Genomic DNA, 19,530 nt, shown 5'->3' on the forward strand with positions numbered 1-19,530 from the left:
TTAAATTTGTATTCTACATTAATCTTTGATAATTATGTGATGCTGAATCGTACTGCAATCTATGTGTTTTGGTTCATGTATGGCAGTGACTTAGGGCTTAATTCACTAACTGGCGCTAAGTGTTAGCGTTGAAGTGAAAAGCCACTTAGTGCCCCAAAAGTAGCTTTGCGCGCACTAACAGCCACTCAAAGCTACATCGCGCACAGCAGCATGCACAGCGCACGCAGCCGGTAATAGTGCTCGGGTCGCACCCGCTGCCTTGTAAACGTTGAACCCGGTGTGCCGAAAACGGCGCATCGGGTGCCCCCGAAGAGGCGTGATGTTTTGGCGCAAACCACCTAACTCTGTGGTTTGTGCCTACTAGGTATTACGCGCCGGTTAGTGAATTAAGCTCCATGTATAAACAGTCTCAATTTTGATACCCTAAACTATAATTTTTAAACACTTGTAAACAATCTAGCATGTGCACTGAGGCCCCCCCAACATCAATAGCCTTCCTTTTAGTGATCCACCACTCCTTTATAGGAAAGAATGGACATTTATTCCATGTGCATGCATAACTGTTATTAGCTGTTGTTCTTACTACAAAGGACTAATAACACCTAAACCAGTGATCTGCAAACTTGGCTCTCCTTAACAGCTGGAGAGCCACATTTGCAGATCACTGACCTAAACCCATGAACAAACATAAACAAACTGAGCCCCTGCAATACTAAAAATCATAATAGAGATTTAGCTTAGTAAGGTGTTAGTGGATAATTCTTAACCCCTTCCTCACCACAGGTTATTTTCCCTTAAAAACCAGACAAATTTTCACATTTTATGCTCCTCCCATTCATTTGCAATAACTTTATCACTACTTATCACACTTAAATTATCATATTTTTTTTTTTTTTTTGCAGGACAAACCAGGCTTTCTGTGAGTGATATTTTTCCTAAGAATTATTTTATGTCCTATGCATTTTAAAGAGAATACAAAGAAAAAAAGAAACATGTCATTATTTATTTGGGCAGCATGGTGGCGTAGTGGTTAGCGCTGTTGCCGTGCAGGGTCCCCGGATCTAATCCCAGCCCAGTCAACATCTGCAAGGAGTTTGTATGTTCTCCTCGTGTCGGTGTGGGTTTCCTCTGGGCACTCTGGTTTCCTCCCACATACCAAAAACATACAGATAAATGAATTGGCTTCCCCCTAAATTGTCCCTAGACTATAATACATACACTACACGATACATACATAGACACATGACTATGGTAGGGACCAGGGATGCTCAGCAGAGCTTGAATATTCGAGTAGCTCGAATATTCGAGCTCTTTTTCAGCTATTCGAGCTCGGTATTCGAGTTCGAATAGCTGCAGCTATTCGAATGGGCTATTCGAGTGAACTCGAATACCCCATTCACTATTCGCGCTATTCGAGCAAACAGCGCTATTCGAGCTCGAATACCGAGCTCGAATAGCGTCATAGCCCAGATTGATGTCCTTAGAGCCAATCAGAGGGCTCCCAGGCCCTCTGACGGCAGCCAATCACAGAGGGGAACCCTGGCCAGCCCCTACCCTATAAATAGCGGCCGCCATGTTAGGTTTTTCCGTCCTTGCTTGACTTGTACAGAGAGAGATCTGCTCCTTTGTGCTTTGGCTTAGCAAGTGCTCTATTGTGGTCAATCACCTAGCGTTTTTGCTCACATACACCTGCTATACACACCTATATTGTTGTTAGCTAGATAGAGATTGTATTTTAGTTAGTAGCTTGTGTGTTACATAGAGACAGCTGCTGCTGCAGGCAAGCTTAGAGCTTTAGGCCTCAGGGCCTTGCCTGTGTGGGCAGCTGTCCTCCTGTTCTCTATTAGTTTATTTCTCATCTATACCTGTGTTTGTGCTGTGTATTCTACCCTGTCTTGTCCTTTACTACTGAGTGATTATTGTATTTTGTAGTTATACTGTACTAGGGACACTCACTGTCACTGTTTATAGCTCCTGCGTGTGTGTGTGCATGCACTGTCTGTAGTGTACAGTACACACTCTATTTCCTTCTACTGAATCATCTGATTACTACTGATTATTGTATTTTCTAGTTGTACTAGTGTACTAGGGACACTCACTGTTCATAGGCTAGCTCCTGCGTGTGTGTGTGCGTGCACTGTCTGTAGTGTACACACACTCTATTTCCTTCTACTGAATCTGATTACTACTGATTATTGTATTTTCTAGTTGTACTAGTGTACTAGGGGACACACTCACTGTTCACTGTTCACACTTACTGATTACTGATTATTGTATTTTGTATTTGTACTGTACTAGTAATCACTTAGCGATCTAATCACTTAGTGATTAGTGTCACCTCACCCACCAACCCACTCCATTAAAGTACCCCACTTTTTCACCCGCCCTTTTAAAAACGTTTTTGTTCACGCCAAAAACATCTAAGATGTCTGGAAGTGGCAGCCAGCGTGGTTTGGGCAAGGGGAAGGGCAGCAAGGGAATCAGGAGGAGAGGGAGCAGCATTGTGGCAAGCCGCGCCACCATGCACAGTTCTGCAGCAGCAGCAGCTGCGTCAGTGGCTAATATTCCGCCTATAGCCACTGGCCGTGGAAGCCTTGGGCGCCCAGCAGGAGCATCTGCAACTCACGCTGCAGAGACACAGCAGCAGCAGCGTGTAGTACCTGCTCCTATTTTCCTCCAGCCGGGTCGGAAACGTCCCATTGAGGAAAAGGATGCAGCCACTGTGATGCAACTGATGATGGAGGATGAGCAGCCCGCCATCAGCTCTGCATCCGAGGCCTCCACCCTCACCACCACCACCACCCCTGTTCGCAGCAGCCGCCCAGCAGGGCCTGGGGAGGAGGCCAGTTCACCGTCACAAGTTGGCGACCTGTCATTCAGCAGTCTTTTGACCCCAGGCATCATGAGGGAATTGTCTGCTGTTGTTGGCGATTTTGAGGAGGAGATGCTGATGGGCACTTTGGGGGAGGAGGGATTGGACAGCAAGACTGTGGCGACAGTCAAGCAGCCCATCCATGCATCAGGAGAGGAGTTTGGGGGGTCATCATCCCAGCAGGACATGTTTCAGGAGGGGGAGGATGATGATGATGATGACAGGGTGACGGACAAAGACTGGGTGCCACCACCAGCACCTGGGGATGTCATCATCAGCAGCTCTGAGGAGGAGGAGGAGGATGCGCTTGTGGGCCTTGCAAGGAGGCGCATCATTGCAAGCATTGGCAGCAGTAGGCAGGTCCCACAGCCTGCTGGTGTCTCAGGCTCAGCAGCAGCAGCAGCAGCATCTGCCAGTACCACCACCAGCCGCACCCAAGCCCCCCCCCCCCCCCCCCCAACCACCACAGGGAGACAGGCAGAAGCGGCTCCAGTCCGTAGGGGGTTTTTCACGTCACCAATCTGGCAATTTTTCACCATGCCCAAAGTTGACAGCAAGTACGCCACTTGCAACCACTGTCAGCGGAAGTTGAGCAGAGGTGCAGACCCCTTAAAGTTCAGCACCAGCTCTCTTATAAACCATCTTGCTGCTAAACATTACCACCAGCATGAGGAGTTCAAGAGGCTGAAGGCATCTGGTGCTGGCAATGGCACCACACCCAGCACTGCACAGCCTTCAGCAGCAGCAGCAGCAACAGCAGCCACCCGCCCTCCTGCTCCTCCAGCACCACCAGCAGGAGTGCGGAAACGCACTGCTCCTCCCCCCTCTGCAACTCCTGCCGCCGACACTGAGGCCTGTTCTGGCAGCCAGTCCTCAGTGGCCTCCTCTGCTGTCTCCGCTGATTCCCGTGCTAGCAAAAGGCGAGGCCAGAGCCTTTTGAGAGAGTCCTTCCAGGGGGTGGTTAGGGTTCTGCCTCCCAGCAGCCGTCGCGTGCGGCAGCTGAACGGCTTGCTGGCACGGGCCATGTGCTCCCAACTCCTGCCGTACACGCTCGTGCAGGAGGGGAGTGACATGCGTGCGCTGCTTGCTTGTGCAGCCCCAGACTGGCAGCTCCCCAGCAGACACTTCTTCGCCCGCCAGGTCATGCCTGCACTGCACCGCTTTGTCATGGCCAATGTGGAGCGAGGGCTGGAGCACGCGGTTGGTGAAAGGGTCCACGTCACCATGGACTCCTGGAGCAGCCGCTTCGGGACAGGCCGCTACCTGTCCTTCACTGTCCACTGGGTCAGCTTGGTGGAAGGGGGTGAGGATGGGAGAACAGCAGCGGGCACAGCAGCAGCAGCAACACAGTGGGTGGTGCCACCCCGCAGGGTCAGGGGAACTGCAGCAGGTTCCTCCAATCCTGTGCCATCCTCCGGCACACCTGGCCAAACCCCCCGCCTCAGCAGCAGCGTGAAGCCACGCCACTGCCAAGCGCTGCTGCAGTTGGTCAGCCTTGGGAAGACCAAACTGACGGCAACCCATGTGTTGGCCAAACTCCAGGAGCAGGAGAGGATTTGGCTGACCCCCAGAGGCCTCAGAGTCGGAGAGGTGGTGGCCGACAATGGGGCCAATCTGGTTGCCGCAATCGACAGGGGAAACCTGACCCACATCCCCTGTCTTGCCCACGTGCTGAACCTGGTGGTGCAAAAGTTCTTGCGCACCTACCAGGGGATGGGCGAACTGCTGGAAACGGCAAGGAATGTTGTGCGTCACTGCCGGCGCTCGCCTGCAGCCTCTGCGAGCCTGGAAGACGTGCAAAAGGAGCTGGAGCTGCCACGCCATCGGCTGATCCTTGACGTTCCAACTCGCTGGAACTCCACCCTGGCGATGTTGGAGCGTCTGGTTGAACAGAAGCACGCTGTCAACCAGTACCTTGTTTTGGCCACTGTGTCCGCCGCTCAGAAAAGGGACAAGACCAGCAACATCCCATCCATCGTCCCCGATGACGACTGGGGGCACATGCAGCAGGTGTGCTTAGTGCTGGCTCCCTTTCTGCAGGCCACTAACATGGTGAGCAGGGACCATGCTATGGTCTGCGAGTGGGTGCCCCTGGTTTGTCTGCTGAACAGGGCCCTCGATGCTTTGCTGGAACAGGGAGCGGCAGCCTTGGACCAGCAGGAGTGGCATGCAGCTGCACAGTCCACCTCTGAGGGGGAGGAGGAGGAGGACTTGGTGGAGGTCCCTGACCTTGCTGCTGATGAGGGGATCAGCACAGTGCAGCTGAGTTGGTGTGGGGGTGGAGAGAGGATGAGGCGGCAGAGGAGGAGGATGAGGACAGCAATGCAGTCGATGTGCCAGCACACGTGGCCCGCCTCTTCCCAATGGCAGCGCACATGCTGATGTGCCTGCGCAGGGACCCCAGGGTGATCCAGATGAAGCAGAGGGAGGACATCTGGATCAGCATGATGTTGGACCCGCGCCTCAAGGGGAAGTTGAGCCAGTTCCTGCCTCCTGCAGGAGGAGACCCAGCGCAACAAATAAGGAGCTTGCAGCAGGCCCTTGTTGAGCGCTTGGAGGAAGCCTTCCCCCAGCCTTCCACCCCCACTGTCCAGCCAGCACAGAGGCAGCAGCAGGTGCCTGCATCCAGCAGCAAGCGCACCACAGACCTGCTGTCTCTCAGCAACGAGCTCTACAGGACTGTAGAGGCTCCAGCAGTGACTAGAGAGGAGGTGCATGCAGCAGCATCCTCCTCCGGTCACAGCCAGCGCCTGACCCGCATAGTGGCTGACTACATGGGGTCCTACAGCAGGCTTGACAGCGATGCCCCTGTTGATCCCATGGAGTATTGGGTCAAGCGCCTGGAGATCTGGAGCGAGCTGGCGCAGTACGCCCTGGAAGTGCTGTCCTGTCCCCCTTCCAGCGTGCTGTCCGAGCGCTGCTTCAGTGCAGCTGGTGGCGTGGTCACCGAGAAACGCTCACGTCTGTCTCACAAGTCTGTGGACAGACTGACGTTTCTCAAGATGAACCAGGCGTGGGTGGAAGGCGAGTTCCTGGCCCCTGTTGTCGGTGAGAGGGGGACATGAACTGGCTGCCGGAACCATCGTTAATATGCCTTACCACCCTTTACCACCTCCTGGCTCCTGCTCACTAAGCCAGCCTGGTTCAGTTTGACTATTACGTCGCCTGTAGCCACACATTTTACACCTACAGTGGGCTGCTGTGTACTGCCCTTCTGCTGTCTGTCTGTGTTTCCCACTGCCAGGGTACACAGATTTACCTTCTGCTGCCACTCTGCCACCAGCTATTACGTCCAACAATAGCTATATCTGTGTAATTGCTGTAAAAAAAAAAAACATTAAAAAAAAAAGGTTTAATTTTTCTGAGGTGCCCGGGTTGAAAACTGTGTTGTCCCAGTTGTGTATTGGACACGATGTGGGCTGCACGACCGCTGTCTGGGACCTCCTGTTGTGTTTATTTACAGCCCTGGTATCACCGCTAGGTACCAGGGCTATTATGTCACGCTGCCTGCCTGCTGCCACACTCACACTACTCCTCCATTCCTCCTGCTGCTGCTGTCTGTCTGTGTTTCCCACTGCCAGGGTACACAGATTTACCTTCTGCTGCCACTCTGCCACCAGCTATTACGTCCAACAATAGCTATATCTGTGTAATTTGCTGTAAAAAAAAAATGCCTGCCTCATTGTTTGCCTGCTGCCACACAATCATCCTCCTCCTCCTCCTCCTCCTGCTGCTGAATTTACCTCCTGCTGTCTGTGTGTTTCCACTGCCAGGGAGCACATACAATGGCGCTTCCACCATGCGCCACCAGCTATTTATTATGCTCAAAAATAGCTTCATTTCTTTAAAAAACAATAAAAATATATATACTTTTGAATACTTTGTGATATTATTTTTAGAGGTGTCTGGGTTGAAAACTGTGTTGTCTCAGTTGTGTATTGGACATGATGTGGGCTTCACGACCGCTGTCTGGAACCTCATGCTGTGTATTTACGGCCTGGTACCACCGCTAGGTACCACAGCCTATTATGTCTCGCTGCCTGCCTGCTGCCACACAATCATCCTCCTCCTCCTCCTCCTGCTGCTGAATTTACCTCCTGCTGTCTGTGTGTTTCCACTGCCAGGGAGCACATACAATGGCACTTCCACCATGTGCCACCAGCTATTTATTACGCTCAAAAATAGCTGCATTTCTTTAAAAAAAAAAATATATATATACTTTTGAATACTTTGTGATATTATTTTTAGAGGTGTCCGGGTTGAAAACTGTGTTGTCCCAGTTGTGTATTGGACATGATGTGGGCTTCACGACCGCTGTCTGGAACCTCATGCTGTGTATTTACGGCCTGGTACCACCGCTAGGTACCACAGCCTATTATGTCTCGCTGCCTGCCTCATTGACTTCCTGCTGCCACACAATCATCCTCCTCCTCCTGCTGCTGAATTTACCTCCTGCTGTCTGTGTGTTTCCACTGCCATGGATCACATACAATGGCTCTTCCACCATGCGCCACCAGCTATTTATTACGCTCAAAAATAGCTGCATTTCTTTAAAAAAAATATATATATATACTTTTGAATACTTTGTGATATTATTTTTAGAGGTGTCCGGGTTGAAAATTGTGTTGTCCCAGTTGTGTATTGGACATGATGTGGGCTTCACGACCGCTGTCTGGAACCTCATGCTGTGTATTTACGGCCTGGTACCACAGCCTATTATGTCTCGCTGCCTGCCTCATTGACTGCCTGCTGCCACACAATCATCCTCCTCCTCCTCCTCCTGCTGCTGAATTTACCTCCTGCTGTCTGTGTGTTTCCACTGCCAGGGAGCACATACAATGGCGCTTCCACCATGCACCACCAGCTATTTATTACGCTCAAAAATAGCTGCATTTCTTTAAAAAAAATAAAAATATATATACTTTTGAATACTTTGTGATATTATTTTTAGAGGTGTCCGGGTTGAAAACTGTGTTGTCCCAGTTGTGTATTGGACATGATGTGGGCTTCACGACCGCTGTCTGGAACCTCATGCTGTGTATTTACGGCCTGGTACCACCACTAGGTACCACAGCCTATTATGTCTCGCTGCCTGCCTCATTGACTGCCTGCTGCCACACAATCATCCTCCTCCTCCTGCTGCTGAATTTACCTCCTGCTGTCTGTGTGTTTCCACTGCCAGGGAGCACATACAATGGCGCTTCCACCATGCGCCACCAGCTATTTATTACGCTCAAAAATAGCTGCATTTCTTTAAAAAAAAAAGATATAGAAGAGAAAGAAGTGAAGAAGAAGAAGAAGAAGATATAGAAAAAGAAGAAGAAGAAGAAGAAGAAGAAGAAGAAGAAATAGAAAAATAATAATAATAAGAAGAAATAGAAAAATAATAATAAGAAGAAGATATAGAAGAAGAAGAAGATATAGAAGAAGAAGAAGAAGATATAGAAGAAGAAGAAGAAGATATAGAAGAAGAAGAAGAAAAAGAAGAAGAAGATATAGAAGAAGAAGAAGAAGAAGAAGAAGATATAGAAGAAGAAGAAGATATAGAAGAAGAAGAAAAAGAAGATATAGAAGAAGAAGAAAAAGAAGAAGAAGAAGATATAGAAGATAAAGAAGAAGTATATACAGTACTGAACAGAATTTTGGACACAACTTCTCTTTACACCTTTTTTTTTTTTTTTAAAGGAACATCCCCACATAATCACTTGCTGTTGTTACTTGGAAAAAAAGATGTTTCTTGCATCATTCACCCCCAAAACAAGTGTTGGAAGCTATTTAAGGCTAATTCGAGTAGTCAGCTCGAATAATGAGCTCGAATACCGACTCGAATAGTAAGCTCGAATTCCGAGGTCGAATCGAATAGTAAAAAATATGCGGCTCGAATATTCGACCGAACTCGAATAATTTACTATTCGAATTCGACCTAACTCGAATAATAAGAAGGGGTATCCGAGCATCATTGAACTAGAGTGTGAGCCTCTCTGAGGGACAGTTAGTGACAAGACAATATACTCTGTACAGCACTGTGTAATATGTTGGCGCTATATGAATACTAAACTAAATAATTATTTCCAAGTTGTCAGTCAGCCATTATAGTTTGCAAATAAAAAGTGCATTTTATTTGCCCAATAGTGTTTGATATTACAACATTTTAATTATATCCCTAGTGTAATTTATGGTGACAATATTTTATTCAGAAGTAAAGGTGTAATGTTTCTTTTTTGTATTTTTCTATACTCTATCAATAATTGCAAGTCCTTATTTGCAGAAATAACAGTAATATACTCTCATAACAAACATAAAAAGCTAAGTTAACCATTTATGTACATATTTTTTTTTTTTGAAATGCTGTGACTTTGACTCTTTTTTTAACAAGTGTTTTATTTTGGTAACTATGGGGGGAGTGGGCAGAAGGGCTTAAAAATTATAGGGAATGTATTTTTTTAAAATATATATTTTATGTATGTTTACTTTTTGGCCACTAGATATCCTCACCCACTTAATCCTGTGGACTTAGAACAGGGTTCCAAGATAACCGGAAGTAAGCTTTGTTTGTTTTAACTTTCTTTTTAAAGAGGAGCTGTCAGCCATACTATGCTAGGATAAAAACACACATATAAGTAGATAAATACTAGCTCTATTTACATGATAGATGTATTGCACTGCCCACTATTTGATTTCAGTGAATTTTATAAAATAAATAAAAGGAAATGCAGAGAATCCTTTTCCCTGGCAGGGGCCATCTTTAGTCCCTCCAGTGAAGCCAATGGTGAGGTCATTTCCTCCCTTACCCCACCTCCTCCCCTCAGCAATAGCCAGCACTACATTAGTGGCACCCCTGCATCCATGAGAACCCCCCAGCCCTGCTACTATATCAATAGGGATTCCCGCCGCATTCACCTTCAACCCTGCAGCATCCATCTCGTCTCCCAGCATAACCTTAGCAGGGAAGAATAAATGCAGCTCTAGCACCAGAGGAGAATCTGTGTGCGCTGCATATATTCTTCTCCGCTAAGCCCTATAATGCTGCGGGCCGAGCGGGGATGTTACAGAGTGGAGGGTTAATGCAGGGAGAATACCTTTGGAAATAGTAGCAGAGCCCAGGGTCCCCATGGATGCGGAGGTGCCTGCTTCCCCCGAGAGTGATGGAGATGCCTGTCAGGCTCGAGTGCGGGGAGGGGGCGGACAGTGGCAGATGTGAGGGCCAATGAGAGAGGGATAGGCGTGAGTGACACAGGCTGCAGCCAATCAGGCTGAACTAGCTGTGTCTGGGGAGAAAAGTAAAGGAGAACTCCCCCCTGCCCCAGCCTGCACTGCAACTTCTCTTTTGCGGCTAATTGCTGCGTACTTTAGAGCTGGGGACATAAGGATTCATCTGTAATTTAAAAAAAAGTAAGATTTGTTTTTTAATTAGGCATTGCTTTTTTAGCATCAATTTTATCTGTATTGCAGATAGAAGTAGGGAATTGATTTTGGTTTTTATGTCTAACAGTTACTCTTTAATGACTGAACATGGCTTCTGGCTGAAGCTGTGATCATTCTTTCACCAGGCACTTTAATTGGCATTGGGAATGCATGTTCCCATTCATCAATTCATTCATCATCATTGCAATGGGGGCAAATCAGTGCACACGCATGATCATTCACAGTGCTTGTAAACATGATGATGCGTGTATATATATATATAGATAGATATCTAGTAAAAATAAATAGATACATTTTTTTTAAACTCTTGATTTGTAAAAGATAGTGTGCATGACCCAAAAAAGCTAAAAGATGGAATACTGGTAAGTATACCCTACAAGCTACAGTGTAATGCTAAACACTTTCTCACATAGTCAGTGGTTTGCAAGTTTCTAGGAAGTAAACCTGATCTCTGGCCAAGCTGATTCTATTGATATTCCTATAATTCTCTTAATATAATATATTTAAGACAAACCTGAAGCAAAAAATAAACTTATGAGATAGTGAATTGTATGTGTAGTAAAGTTGAGAAATAGAACATTAGACACAAAGAAAAAAGTCTTGTAATGCTTTTCAGTACAGGAAGAGTTAAACAAACAAATGTCCCCTGTGCTATGCAAATAGTTTCTTTGAGCTATTTGACCAACTAGGTTGATTACAATCCTGATTTTTTAAACACTAAGGCCTCTTTCACAGGGGGCGTTGTGTTTGATGCGACGTGAAAGTCGCACAACGTGCCCCTAACGCAGCGCATGTAGGTTATGAAATTGGACGTTATTTTGCACTGCGTTGTGTCTCTTGGTGCGCCGTTTTGGTCGCATACTGATGGAACAAAAACGGCGCATGCGTTACATTTAAAAGAAAAAACAAACATTACTGAGCATGTGCAACATAACGCAGCAAATTTATTTATAAACGCACAGCATGCAGCACTTTCTAAATATTGCTACACGTTACACACAACGCAACGTGTGCACTGTGAATGCCGCACAGACTTTGTATTGCTGTGTGTTACTCTGCGTTATAATTTTCAATAACGTGCAACGTTAATGTCCCACTGTGAAAGAGGCCTTAAACTGCCAAGAAACAGTGAGAGACAGCTTGAGATAAGGTTTTATTGCAAAGGGTCATTATTTCTGCTTTTTGTTATAGCTTAAAAGACAGATTGGATTTGGAAACTTAAAACTGCAACTGTGACAGTCTGATGCAATGGTATAAAAAAAACTGAAAAAAAATAAAATAAAAATGATACTCTTTTTTTTTTTTTTTGCTCGCAATGTACTATATATACAATTCATTATATCATAAAGGTTTTTTTTCCCTTCAGGTTTGCTTTTAAGCAAATCTAAAGTGAATTTTACACAAAACAAAAGTTTGATACTGTGCGAGTGCAGTGCGTAAGAAGCACTCAGGAGCACAAACGCTTCTGAAAGCTTTTAATTTGGGATGCTCATTCGGATTCCGCAGAATTCACCTTTCTACATTTCCGATCAGAAAACGCAAATAGGAATTCTGCGGAAATTCGATTTACCACAACTCGATAATTTTAGCTCAATCACAGAAGCACTGGACCATTTAGAGGATGCAGAATTTTTCTGCAAAAAATCATATTACTGTGGCAATTTTAGAGCAATTACAAGATTCTGTTTTTCCGATTTCCAATTTTTTTGTGTCATTTTTTGCTACCCCTCTGGAAATTGGAAAATCAGAAAAATAGAAAAATGAGAAAAGGAAAAGCGAAAAAACTGAGAATTGGAAAATCGGAATTCGGAAAAACAGAAATTGGTATAGGCGGAAATTAGAATTTCCAACTATCCCTACTTTTAATGATAGCCAAAGGTGTATTTGAACAGTTGGTTGGATATTTGCAACAGGACAGGAGTAGCAGCACTGGGACAAGGGACCCGTTAGAGGAACGGGAAGGCTGTCTGAGATCTAGAACCTTCCCTCAAACTTTTTTTTTGCTTCAGTATCACTTTAAGCCTCAGTCTCCTAAATGAGTGAACTTTTGTGTACAAAATTCAAATTCTAACTTTAGTTGGCGACTCAGAATTGGAATATGATAAGTGCCTCTGGGCAGAATAAATCTGCACTTAAAAACTTGTATACAAAGACTCTTTTCCCAAGTTCCTTCTGATCCTTCTGATTTGTTTCTCAACCAGAGACACGTGATCAAAATTCAGTTTATCACATATCTATAAAAGGTGTTTTCTAGCCTGTTATTTTATATTAATAAGCCTTTATTTTTTATTATACACACTACACTGATCTTATCAGGGCTGTGCCACAAATAGCAACAGTGTTAAATAATTTCCCCCACCAAATCATGCACATAATTTGAAATATGACTCCAAATGTCCATTTGAATGTTTGAAATTTAGTAGATGACTAGTGCCACCTAGCTGTGGTCATACATTACCAGTGGAAATACTGTAGCTTAGAATTTGCTTTAAAGATCATTTCATAAGACATTTCTTTGTATAATAGATTCATGTTCTAATATTAAGCAAAGATCTGTTTCACATTAATGCTAACGAAATTAATTGGATTAAAGGACAACTGAAGTGAGAGGTATATGGAGGCTGTCATATTTATTTCCTTATAAGCAATACCAGTTGCCTGGAGTTCTGCTGATCCTCTGCCTCTAATACCTTTAGCCACAGACCCTGAAATAGCATATGCATTGCAGATCAGGTGTTTCAGCCAAATAGACCAGCAGGGCTGCCAGGCAACTGGTATCTTTTAAGAGAAAATAAATATGGCAGCCTCCATATTGTTTTCACTACAGCTGTCCTTTAAGTATGAAATCCATAATTACAGAAATTCAACTTCTCACTCAACCTAGAATAAAAGTTTTTGTTGCTGTCTGTTTTTGTTGGAGGGATTTACCCACTTCCCATCACAACAGAAAGACAAAATGGAATAGGAGAGCCGGGGCAGTTTCTAGGCTAAAATGCAACCAGGGCGAGGGTGTAAAAATTGTGCCCTCCCCCCCCCCAACCAGAGCCAGGTATAGGTGCCCGCAGTATAGGTTAGCCAGGCCTAGTTGCACCCAGTATAGGTAGCCAGCTATAGGTCCCCCCAGTATAGGTAGCCAGGCATAGGTGTCCCCAATATAGGTAGCCAGTATAATTTCCCCCAGTATAGGTTAGCCAGGTAGGTGTCTCCAGTATAGATAGCCAGTATAGTTGCCCCCAGTATAGGTTAGATAGGCAGGTGCACCCGGTATAGGTGAGATAGGTAGGTTAGATAGATAGGAATACAGCAATACAGCAACTCACCTTCCTGCCGTTCCAATCGCAGATCACCGTGCTGGTATCTGTCTGCATAACCGCATATACATCCTCTACTTCCTGTTTAGCCTCACTATGGGCCACTAAGGGTCCGTTTTTATTAAGATTAATTTGTTGCGTTTCTCAACATGCAAATTCAGACAGGGCAGCTGTAACGATTGTGGAATTCTCTCCGTGATCAGCGCACAAGATGTGCGCTGACACTGCGGAAATCCTCCACAAGCGTAAAATTTGAGGGAACCCAGCAAAAGGTGCAATGCACCTGTAGAGGGAAATTCCTGTCGGCAGGTGGAGCTGTGGAGTGAAGAGGAACAGATCCTCTGCCCTGCCAAAGACGCCAGACAGGAATTGTCGGAAGGGAAGAAACACAGGGCAAGATAGCCCTGAAAGAGAGAGAGCAAAGCGACAGAGGGTATGTGTGTGCACCAATCTAGTCGCCAACCCGCGACAGTGCATACACAACAGCAGATATGAAGTAGGAACGCAATCGCGAGAGAGGCGATTGCCAGAGGCGATTGCCAGTGACACAAGGCTACAGCAAGGCAGAGCACGAGAGTAGCAAAGGCACAGCAAATAATACAATGAGAAGATAAGGAAAATAACAAACGCTAACTAAACACGAACACCGCACTCATTCGCAACAGTGCACGCGTTTATGCGCGGTCTCCGCATGTTAAGCACAACAGAGACAAGCACGCCTAACTAACCACCGACAGACAAACATGAAACAGAGGGCGCGAGCGCTTGCTTAATGGTTACCTCACCGAGCCTCCAGCAAGCGTTCGTAGCAGACAAGACAGATACACAAAAACAGGAATAAGTGAGAGATAGGATCCACAGCACTTGCGCAAGACGAGTGCGAGCCAGGCAAGACAGATCAGAAGGGGCTACCAGTAACAACCGCTGTTCTGGTTAGCACCCAGACACACAGAACGGTTTCCTGTCGACCACCGCTGGGACAGGACAATTGCAACAGACTAACAAACAGATATGCAATCCTAACTGCACTAGGGAACCTGCCCAGTGCAGTCCCAGGAATTACTCTAAGCTAATCTTCAAACAATGAGCAAGGCTGACACTCCAGGAGTGTTTCACAGGACAAACCCTTATGACCAGCCCAGGTCTGTGATATCACATGGTATTTATAGAGCAAGCCTACAAAGGATGTGGCTAGGCAATCTGCATGACAAACGTATGCAAATTCCTCAGCAGCAGCAAGCTGCCAAACTGACAAAAGGTCTCTCTTCCAGAGACCTGCAGAATGCAGACCTGAACAGTGGTCAAAAAGCTGCCTGCCTGCCAGGCAGCCGAGCAGATCCTCACAGTACCCCCCCCCCCCCTCTAGGGTCGGATTACAGACGAGCCTCTAACCTGATATTTGCAAAAGACTCTAACTGAAGACTCATGAAGGTCAGGGCAGCCCGACAAGGCCCAATTCCAGAGTCAGCCCACCCGAAACCGACCTCATCGGAAGGAGAAGCCACCGAAACATGCCCATCAGTACCACAAGTCTCAGTGTAACACCCATCAGGACTGTGAATGCCAGAGAAGAAGCCATCGACACCCACCGAGCCATGCCCACCACCTTCCAGGGACCGTCCAAAAATACCAAACCTGCCACAATACCCATTCGAAGTGTCCCTTTCCACAAAGCACCCACTGCTGATCTCATCCAAGGTATCAGGAAATATTTCTCCCAGGATCTCCCAGAACACTTTGAAGCTCCGCAGAGATCCCAGGAGGGCAGAACGATCACCAGGCTCACACGGAGAACTATCAAGAACCCCTATGGAACCAACGACAACTCCGGACTCAGAATTACCAGGACAAGCATCAAGACCAGGGCCTTCAGGGACCACCTCTGGGCATGCAGGCAGGCAGGCAACATCAGAACAGGCTTCCACCGAGGAAGCATCCGAGCAGGCTGGCAACCGAGACACACCTGGGCCCTCTGGGTCACAGAACCCATCGGGGTACACTAGCCCAAGGGGAACCTCAGGACATGTCGAGGAACTGCCAACCTCAGAGTCCATTACGACAAGACCAAAACCAGAACCGGGCAGAGAATCATCATTGACTACATATGAGTAAAGCTCCACCAGAGCTGCAAAGGTAGTCAGCACAACAGCAATGCCTACTGAAGTGGGCAACACCTCAGAAGGACTTGGGGGGCAGGAGACATCTCCTACAAGTTCTGCACCCTTTGGGAGGAACTCGGAGGTCTCCAGGACATCATTTTCCAAGTTTTCTAAGAAGGATTCTGAACTATCCATGTTACACAGCAAAATTGGAACTTTATTTTGTGGACAGGGCAGATGTCCCAGGGAAGGTTCCACCATAAACTGAGACTGAATTTCATCATCATGAGCGGAATGTACAGGAATATTTACTGGAACACACACTGACTCCCCAACTTCAATCCCACTGCACTCAGAATTCTGTGTAGCAGTCAAACCAGCTTGCAACTCCAAAACTGCAGAAAAACAGGTGAGTATAGTAGCAATACCTAGACGAGCCTCTAGGGACACTGCAGGAGACTCTAAACAAGGCCATATTAACTCATCCAGAGTACAGGGTGCAGAATCAGCATTTTCCTCAGAACAAGAAAGGGACTCACAAATGTCAGTGCGAGTGGAGATCATGTTTTCATTCATGGTACAGGGCAGATTCAGAGAAAGCTTCTCTGGGCAAAGCAAAGAAGCTTCAGCATCAGATTCGCAAAACCGAAGCGCTGTTTCACGCTTAGATTCGGCTAACAATGTCAAATCCGAGGAGTCAGAATGCAAAACTTGCGAATCAAAAATCGCTTTAGGTTGTGAAACTGACACTTCCATAGCGCAAACCTCCGCGATCTGCGGGGCAGACTGTAAGGTGTTCAGGACAGAAACACTGGAGCAACTGTCACCAGGCAACGGGCCCTTACAGGTGTGAACAGGGTGAGACAAAGACGCATTTTCAGTAGAAATAGCGACAACATCAGGAAAAACTTTATTAGACATATTAATTTTACTTTTGATGCTGCATAATTTAGGAATTTTCCCCATAGCAGGATCACAGATGGAAGATCTTAAAGATCTGTCTCTAAATGACAAGGGGTCCCACACATCCTTGAGAAAACTGGCACATTCATGCTGATCACAATCTGCAGGAACATCCGAGGAACAGGCATTAGATTGTATAGATTCAAACTGCACACAGGCAGGAGAGAATCTTTCAGGATTCGCACAGGAATCAACCACAGTGCTACACCCATTCATTTCAGATCGCACAATGTCAAGACTCACATGCTTTACCCCAGAAAGGCAGGAACAATCATCCGACAACAATGTCTCTTTATTGGAATCAATAGATTGGTGTGTGTGCAACTCATTAACATAATGACAGAGAAATGTTGCATAACCTAATCTGATCAGCATTTTGCACAGCAGGAAAAAAACTCATAGAAACAGCCTGGCAGGGGAATTCTAAGCTTACGAGAAAACACATGAGCAAGAAACCTGCGAGGATTATGTCTCAGATTCTTGTGTCTGGCATACTCATCAGCCCACACAAACAGATCCCCTTGGAAAAGATTGTAAGCAATCTGACCACTCCAAGTGGAAATATTGGTGGCCTGAAATTCAGGATTTGCCAAGAATCTGAAACATTCTGATATGAATTCTTTCTGGTTTCAGAGTCCAGTATCTTAAACCTCTTAAAGACACAGGACCCATATTCGACCAAATTGTACAAATCGGAAAATCCCTCTACACTGGGAATTTCGGTTTGGTTGGTCATACTGTAACGATTGTGGAATTCTCTCCGTGATCAAGATGTGCGCTGACACTGCGGAAATCCTCCACAAGCGTATAATTTGAGGGAGCCCAGCAAAAGGTGCAATGCACCTGTAGAGGGAAATTCCTGTCGGCAGGTGGAGCTGTGGAGTGCAGAGGAACAGATCCTCTGCCCTGCCACAGACGCCAGACAGGAATTGTACGAAGGGAAGAAACGCAGGGCAAGATAGCCCTGAAAGAGAGAGAGCAAAGCGACAGAGGGTATGTGTGTGCACCAATCTTGTCGCCAACCCATGACAGTGCATACACAACAGCAGATATGAAGTAGGAACGCAATCACAAGAGAGGCGATTGCCAGAGGTGACACAAGGCTACAGCAAGGCAGAGCACGAGAGTAGCAAAGGCACAGCAAATAATACAATGAGAAGATAAGGAAAATAACTAACACTAACTAAACGCGAACACCGCACTCATTCGCAACAGTGCACGCGTTTATGCGCGGTCTCCGCGTGTTAAGCACAACAGAGACAAGCACGCCTAACTAACCACCGACAGACAAACATGAAACAGAGGACGCGAGCGCTTGCTTAACGGTTACCTCACCGAGCCTCCAGCAAGCGTTCGTAGCAGACAAGACAGATACACGAAAAACAGGAATAAGTGAGAGATAGGATCCACAGCACTAGCGCAAGACGAGTGTGATCCAGGCAAGACAGATCAGAAGGGGCTACCAGTAACAACCGCTGTTCTGGTTAGCACCCAGACACACAGAACGATTTCCTGTCGACCACCGCTGGGACAGGACAATTGCAACAGACTAACAAACAGATATGCAATCCTAACTGCACTAGGGAACCTGCCCAGTGCTGTCCCAGGAATTACTCTAAGCTAATCTTCAAACAATGAGCAAAGGCTGACACTCCAGGAGTGTTTCACAGGACAAACCCTTATGACCAGCCCAGGTCTGTGATATCACATGGTATTTATAGAGCAAGCTTACAAAGGATGTGGCTAGGCAATCTGCATGACAAACCTATGCAAATGCCTCAGCAGCAGCAAGCTGCCAAACTGACAAAAGGTCTCTCTTCCAGAGACCTTCAGAATGCAGACCTGAACAGTGGTCAAAAAGCTGCCTGCCTGCGCAGGCAGCCGAGCGGATCCTCACAGCAGCGTAGTCCATTGAAGTCAATAGGCTGCCACCTGATTCGCATGTGGGGAGAAAAATCAGATAGCATGCAACATTTTTCCACATTGGCCACTACATATACATTAGATAAGAACATCATTATAAATAGAACAAGTCCTGACTTCATTCCTGTTTAGGCAGGCAGCTATGCATCAGGCACATATGATGGGATTTTAGGTGTCTATTTATTTAATAGTGGATACACTTGACTTTCTATTTTCACCTTTCTTTATTGTGTGGTGCTGTTAATTGCTCACCCTGTTAATAAAACTGCAGAACATTTCCTGTGACTGACAATGTGCAACAAAAAGAAGAGTCATTCAAAACAATGAAATGCCCTTAGCAACTGTAATAAAAGCAATCCAGCAGAGCGGGAATAAAGTAAAAGTACAAGGACGTGTTTCAAACAGTTGTTTAAGCATTCAAGCAAAAGAGGAAAAAAAAAGATAAATTTCACTTTAACATATTTATCACTGAGTGAGTAGGAAAAGAAAATACGTTACACAATGCCAAAAGGTCCATTTTAGTGCTGAGTCCATTCATGTGCTTTAGTAGCTAGTGAAGTGCATGCACTACACATCCATGCTGAATACCTGATCTATCATCTTAACCTACTGAGACAAATATGGACGGGAGTTGGATATTGACATTGGACAGAGTCAGAGAGAGGCACAACCATTTGTACCAAAGAAAAATGACCACAGTTCATGCCATTGTGAATTTACTCCACAATAGGACTTCAAAACTTTTAAATGCTCTTTTTTATAATGAGGGGGGATAGGTTTATAAGTACGAATATTTCTGCAGAAAAAAGGGGGACTATAAACGAAGTGTGTGGAGAAAGGAGGCACAGACGTCTGTCATTATTTACAGAGGAGGGAATCAGTGTGTGGTAGCAAACTAGGGAGCAGAGATGGCCCGAATGGTTCATTCTGGGGGTTC

The sequence above is a fragment of the Hyperolius riggenbachi genome, chromosome 5 (genome assembly GCF_040937935.1).
Source record: "Hyperolius riggenbachi isolate aHypRig1 chromosome 5, aHypRig1.pri, whole genome shotgun sequence".
Taxonomy (NCBI): Eukaryota; Metazoa; Chordata; class Amphibia; order Anura; family Hyperoliidae; genus Hyperolius; species Hyperolius riggenbachi.